Source organism: Eumetopias jubatus, unplaced genomic scaffold, assembly GCF_037043125.1.
Source record: "Eumetopias jubatus isolate StellerSeaLion01/CBP00866 unplaced genomic scaffold, mEumJub1_p1.0 scaffold_7, whole genome shotgun sequence".
NCBI lineage: Eukaryota > Metazoa > Chordata > Mammalia > Carnivora > Otariidae > Eumetopias > Eumetopias jubatus.
The window spans coordinates 138,376,711-138,382,710 of NW_028274813.1; positions in this window are offsets into that span (position 1 = coordinate 138,376,711).

Genomic DNA, 6,000 nt, shown 5'->3' on the forward strand with positions numbered 1-6,000 from the left:
GTGAGGGGCTGGCATCAGGGAAAAGGCACAGAGGATATCCAAACAGATGGTTAATGTCTTATTTCTTCAGCTGAGTGCTTACCCAGGTGTATTCCTTAAACTGTACTTTTACATTACATATGTCTTGTTTTTGTTTGCGTCATAGTTCATATATTTTTTAAAAACGTATTCCTCTGTCCAGAGAGAAGAAATGAGAGCCTGTATCCATGAAAATGGTCACAGGGGTAAATTTCATGATACATATGTTTTATCACAATTAAAAAAGTTTTTTTTAAAGAAATGACAGCTTAAACTAAAGCAGTGGAAATGAGAGAGGAGACGTGACTCAGGGAGTATTCAGGCAGTGGAAGCAACGGGATCTGGGCTCAGCAGTAGAGAGTGGAGAGCGGAGATGGCAGGTCTGGCCCAGGCTCTACATTTTCTTTCTTCCACCTTATCTCCCCAGAAAAGTCCTAAACTAAAAACCCTTTGTACTCCGTACTCCCCAGAGCACCCACACAGAATTTTGCTTGTAGCGGTGCCCAAAACACATTTTGCTATGACATTGGGTTTACCAGATGGCCAGTCACAGCATTATGAATATTCCCAAAAGAATGGAGGAGATAATTATTTCATCTGTCCAGACACTCAGAGTGTGAGCACCATTACTGGCTGAGCCACATGCTTCCAACATGTGAATTACAAGGGGCTCATGAACGGCTGTGGCTTGACAGCACCACTAGATGCTGAAAGATGCACAGTGCTTCTTCTCCAGAGCAGCCCACAGACTAGAAAGATACCCCACACCAGTAATATTATCACTGAGATGGACCCTGTCGAGGCTGAATGCCCTCACAAGTTACACTGTCCCTAAACCCCAAACTGATGGGATAATTCCAGAGATTTGTTCCCAGGTAGGGATCAAGGTGCTCAGTGTTCACTAAAACACAGGTGCCCAGAGGAAGCACCGAAGGCCCTGACCTGCCCCACAACCACTTACAATTTTACAACAGATCTCTTACTTTTACAGAGGACAGCTAATGCCCGGGACACTGACTGACGGAACCTGGCAGTCACCTTCTTGTGGACACAATCTCTAGTAACGACATTCCCCAAAATAGTCCCGAAACATGCACTGACACTACAGCATCTCTGTACCTCCTTAGGCCATGCACACTGCAGGTTTCCACAGGCTTGTTAAAGAACAAACTCAGGTACACAGTACCTCTTAACTTCAAATTCCAGCTTAAATTCAAATTCTGTCATTTGGGGGACAAAATCTACATGCATGCATAGACACATGTATGCCCATATCTACACATAACACCCTCTCGGCCAATCTTAGACTCAAGGACTAAAGTACATACATGATGGTAACATGGAACAGTCCCTGATCCTATAAATGAGTGACCCAAAGCAATCTATAATGTAAGGCTAGCCCAGCCAAAATCCCAGCAGAATATGGGGGAAACTTTGACCCAATAATTCGTAAGTTCACTTGGAAGAATACACACATGAAAATAGCTGAGAAAGATCTAAAAAAGAGAGTTAATGAAGAAGCAGTTGCCTTACCAAGTGTATATATGTATATATATATACATATATATACATATATACACACACACACTCTGAAGTCATGGTAATTAAAATGCCATGGTATCGTTGCTGGACAGACAGCAATGATACAGACGAGAAAGCCCAGAAACAGATCTGTGTTTACTTAGTTTTATCTATAAAATGTAGTTCACCTGGGAGTGAGGAGTTTCCCGACACACAGAACTTTTAGTGCTAAAACCAGAATGGGTGGTCACCTTAAAGCAGGTGGGAAAAAAAATTCGATTCAGTGGCAGGTATGGGGATCCTTGGGTGACCTAGTGGTTCTAAAACTTTGCTGCACATTGGAATCACCTGGGGGACTTTTACAAGGGCCAATGCCTGGCATTCCAAGTTCACTGGTATGAGGCATGACTTGGCATCAAGATTTTTAATGTGGAGCAAAATTTGAAACCCACTGGGCTAACCATTTAGGGGAAAACAAAGTTGCTTCCTACCTTGTAGGGATATACTCTCCAGATAGAGTAGATTTCTAAATGTAAAGAATCAAGGTTTCCAGAGGATGGCTAGATTTGCTTGCGTCAAGGGAAAATGGCCCCTCCCCTGGGAAATCTGGAACTCATGGTACCAGGGATGGGGTGCAGCTCACAGACCCAGGGTGTGTCAGAGGAAAGCACTTATGATAAGTCCTGTGGCTCCAGGAGTGTGGACATTTTCCCTTGAAGCAGCAGATTCAGCCCATTTCTGTCCATACTTTAAAAACAGAGGAGTCCTGGGAGCACCCAGGAGAGGGCAGACGGGTGGCTCAGTCACTGAAGAGTCTGCCTTTGGCTCAGGTCATGATCCCAGGGTCCTGGGATCGAGCCCCGAGTCAGGTTCCCTTCTCAGTGGGGAGCCTGCTTCTGCCTCTGCCTGCCATTACCCCTGCTTATGCTCTCACGCTCTCTCTAATAAATAAATAAATACATAATCTTTAAAAAAAATAGAGGAGCCTCTCTTCTCACATGTCAACCACAAGGTCTAGATGGTCAACCCAGTTGCTGCCAACTAACCAGAAAATCATTCTCCCCCCCCGTACCTTCTAGTCCCTACAATGAGAAATTTTTGTATGTACAACACTGGGTCTTTTCACTCAAGAAATATCTCCCCATTTATTCAAGTCTTAAATGTCTCTCAACAGCATTACGGGATTCTTCATAGCAAATTTATTCTTAGATTATATTATTTTTTGTGTGGCTGTGTGTCTCCCATTATATATTTACCTGGCTATTGCTGGTACGTAGAAAAAAATCCATACTGAGCTTGTAAAAGTCCATTTTTAAATTCTAATAGTTTTTAGTTAATAAATTTTGTTCTCCTTTTCAGCATTTGATCACCTCGTCTGGCTGCATTGCCCTGGGCTTCTACTACACAGTTAAGTGATTAAAGGGGCATCCTTGACTTATTCCTAATGGCAATGAAAACGTCTTTACTTCTTACCAGGGCTGGTCCAGGGTGAAGCATGGATGGCACTCACCTCAGTCACAAAATTTAACAGGGCACCAAAAAACTCAGGAATCAAAACAGAGAATTTTTTTTTTTTTTTTAAGAGAGAGATGGGGAGAGGGGCAGAGGAAGAGACAGAATCTTAAGCAGGCTCCACGCCCAGCAAGGAGCCCAACGCGGGGCTCAATCTCACTACCCTGAGATCCTGACCTGAGCCAAAATCAAGAGTCAGACACTTAACCAACTGAGCCAACCCAGGCACCCCCCAAAGAGCAAATGTTTTAACGCAACACTTTAAAAAATAAAAATCAATGCAAGAATAGATGGTAAACAAAATATCGAAGCTTTAAATAAAGATCAGTATTATTGATTTTTCTTTTTGCCTCAGGTTCCCATAGGGCTCTGGCTGGACATTGTGAATGATTCTATTTTTTTCCTCTTTAAATTTTTATTGTTATGTTAATCACCATGCATTACATCATTAGTTTTGGATGTAGTGTTCCATGATTCATTGTTTGTGCATAACACCCAGTGCCCCATGCAGAATGTGCCCTCTTTAATACCCATTACCAGGCTAACCCATCCCCCCACCCCCTCCCCTCTAGAACCCTCAGTTTGTTTTTCAGAGTCCATCGTCTCTCATGGTTCTTCTCCCCCTCCGATTTACTCCCCTTCATTCTTCCCCTCCTGCTATCTTCTTTTCTTTTTTTTTCTTAACATATAATGCATTATTTGTTTCAGAAGTACAGATTTGTGATTCAACACGGAGTGCGGCCGGAGACTGGGGAGATGGGAGATCCTATTTTTAAAAAGGTTTTCACCATTAAATACCATGCTAGCTGTTGGCTTTTCCACAGTTTAATAGTGCGGACCTTCCGGTTCGGTTCTCTTTTCCATGGATATAGATGGGAAGGGACCCACAGCAGAACCCTGGGCGGCAGGGAGCCATGTCTTTGAAGGTTTGCAGAATTACATTTAACCTATAGGGGCACTTTGGGTATAAGAGAAAGAACCCTCCTATTAAAGATGAAGACAGAAGGTCCTGTTTAAATTCAGACCTCCATTTACTGAAAGGCCTTGGGCAAGATATTTAACCGAAGTATGCCCTTCTGCCCTTGGTAAATTGGAAATGATAGCACCTGCCTTCAGGGCTTGACGTGGGTTAAATAGGAGAAAAACCCACACAGACCTCAACTCTATAATGTTTGTTCTTTTCTACTACATACAGGGAGTTGAAGAAAATTTTAAATGAAATTCGAAGGGAGAGAATGCCTGACTAGGTGCATGTCTTAGATGGGGAATCTCTGTTCCCTTATATGGGAACTCTGACAACACAGGTAGACAGTGACCCTGGCTGGGGACATAATGTGCCTCTCTGCAACGGGATAGGGGTGCATCCAGGTGGGACTGCAGGGAAGGGTGAGGTCTTGGGGGAAGCCAAGAGTTACTCCACCAAAGCAGTGATTCACTCATTTTGATGGATACAAGGCCCGCCTGGAGAGCATGCGGAGTCATGGGCCCAAGATTCCCAGAGGGTGAGCCAAAAGCCAGGCCTAGAGCTGCAGGTGATTCTGATGTCAGAGGCTCTAGGACTGCACTTGAAACCCTGCCCTAAATAGATGTTCGGGGGGCCTCCGGGGGTTTTCCACTAACTACAGAATGGGCGTGACCTCCTTGCCAAGAAACACAAGACCCTTCCCTAGATGCCCAGGCCATCGTGTTCCACCTTCTCTCCCTATCCCTTTCCAAGATCCAGCTCCTGGGTCACCTATACTCCCTGACAGCAGGACATAAGTGGGTGCCCTGGGCACGCAAGGGCTATTCAGAGAACAGCAGACCCTTCCCAGACCAGGAAGGTGTGGTGAGGTCAAAGCGTGGGGGGAAGGAAAGGTGCAGCAAAATATTGGTGGAACCAAGTGGTTCCTGCCAAGAAAGAGTTCTGAGTTTATAATATCCAGTGTAGCTCAATAAAGGTGCATTTGAAAGCACAAGGCCCTAACACGCCTGATGACAAAGGATTCTACTTACAACACCTCAGTTGCAAGCAGCTTTTGTGGTGCCCTTTGTGTCTGCAGGGAGGTCCCACACAGCCGCCAAATCTCACCTTCCCAGGCTGCAAGGCTTGCAGGCAGCATCTCCTGGGAAGATCTGCAATGACTTCAGCGCGTCCTCCTTCTGGGGGTGCAGCTGTGACAAGGGGACAGCTGCCCTGTAGGAGGCTGTGAAGAACTTCACTCCCAGCCTGTGGAGAGGGCAGGACACGTGACTAATCTTAGCACATCATTTGTTAAGCGAATGCGGGCAGATTTTTGTACCGGAGAGGTGACTGCTTCTGAGGGCACAAGACTTCCCAGGGGTAAGGATTATGATCTGTTTTGCTGTGTATTTAACAGGGGATACAGAAGAGAGACACCCCCTCATAGCTGTTCTGTCCACAGATGGCTACTGTTATTTTGTGATCTATTTCTGTCCATTCTCCTCTACACATCTCTTTTGCATGGCTGAGGTCTTGCTGTAAACACAGTGCCATGTTCTCCTCTTTTCTCTTAACATAATAGAATAAGCAGTAGGAACTCTCTATAATTATGATTTTAATGGCTACATAGTATTTCCTGGCCCAATAGACATAATCTAACTCTTCCCTATTGACAAGTGGATTGTGTCCTATTTTTGTACAATAAATAATGGTCTGATGCTTCCCTGGGGATTTACTCTAGGCCTTCTACCCCCTTCCAGGGCTTTTATCCAGGACCCTTTAAACTTTCTTTCAATCCCAGGTCCAGGTGCTCAGAAAAGCCCCAGGAGGGTCGTGGCCAAGAGAGAGTTAACCACCCCTACAGCGGCGGCTGGGGGTGGGGGGAGGCTTTGCATGCTAACCTGTGAGCAAACATACTGAGGTTCACTGCTTCTGATTAATCATATTAAAGATAAATCCTTCACAAAAGACCATCTAGAAAGCAATTCAAATGTACAGAAGAAACA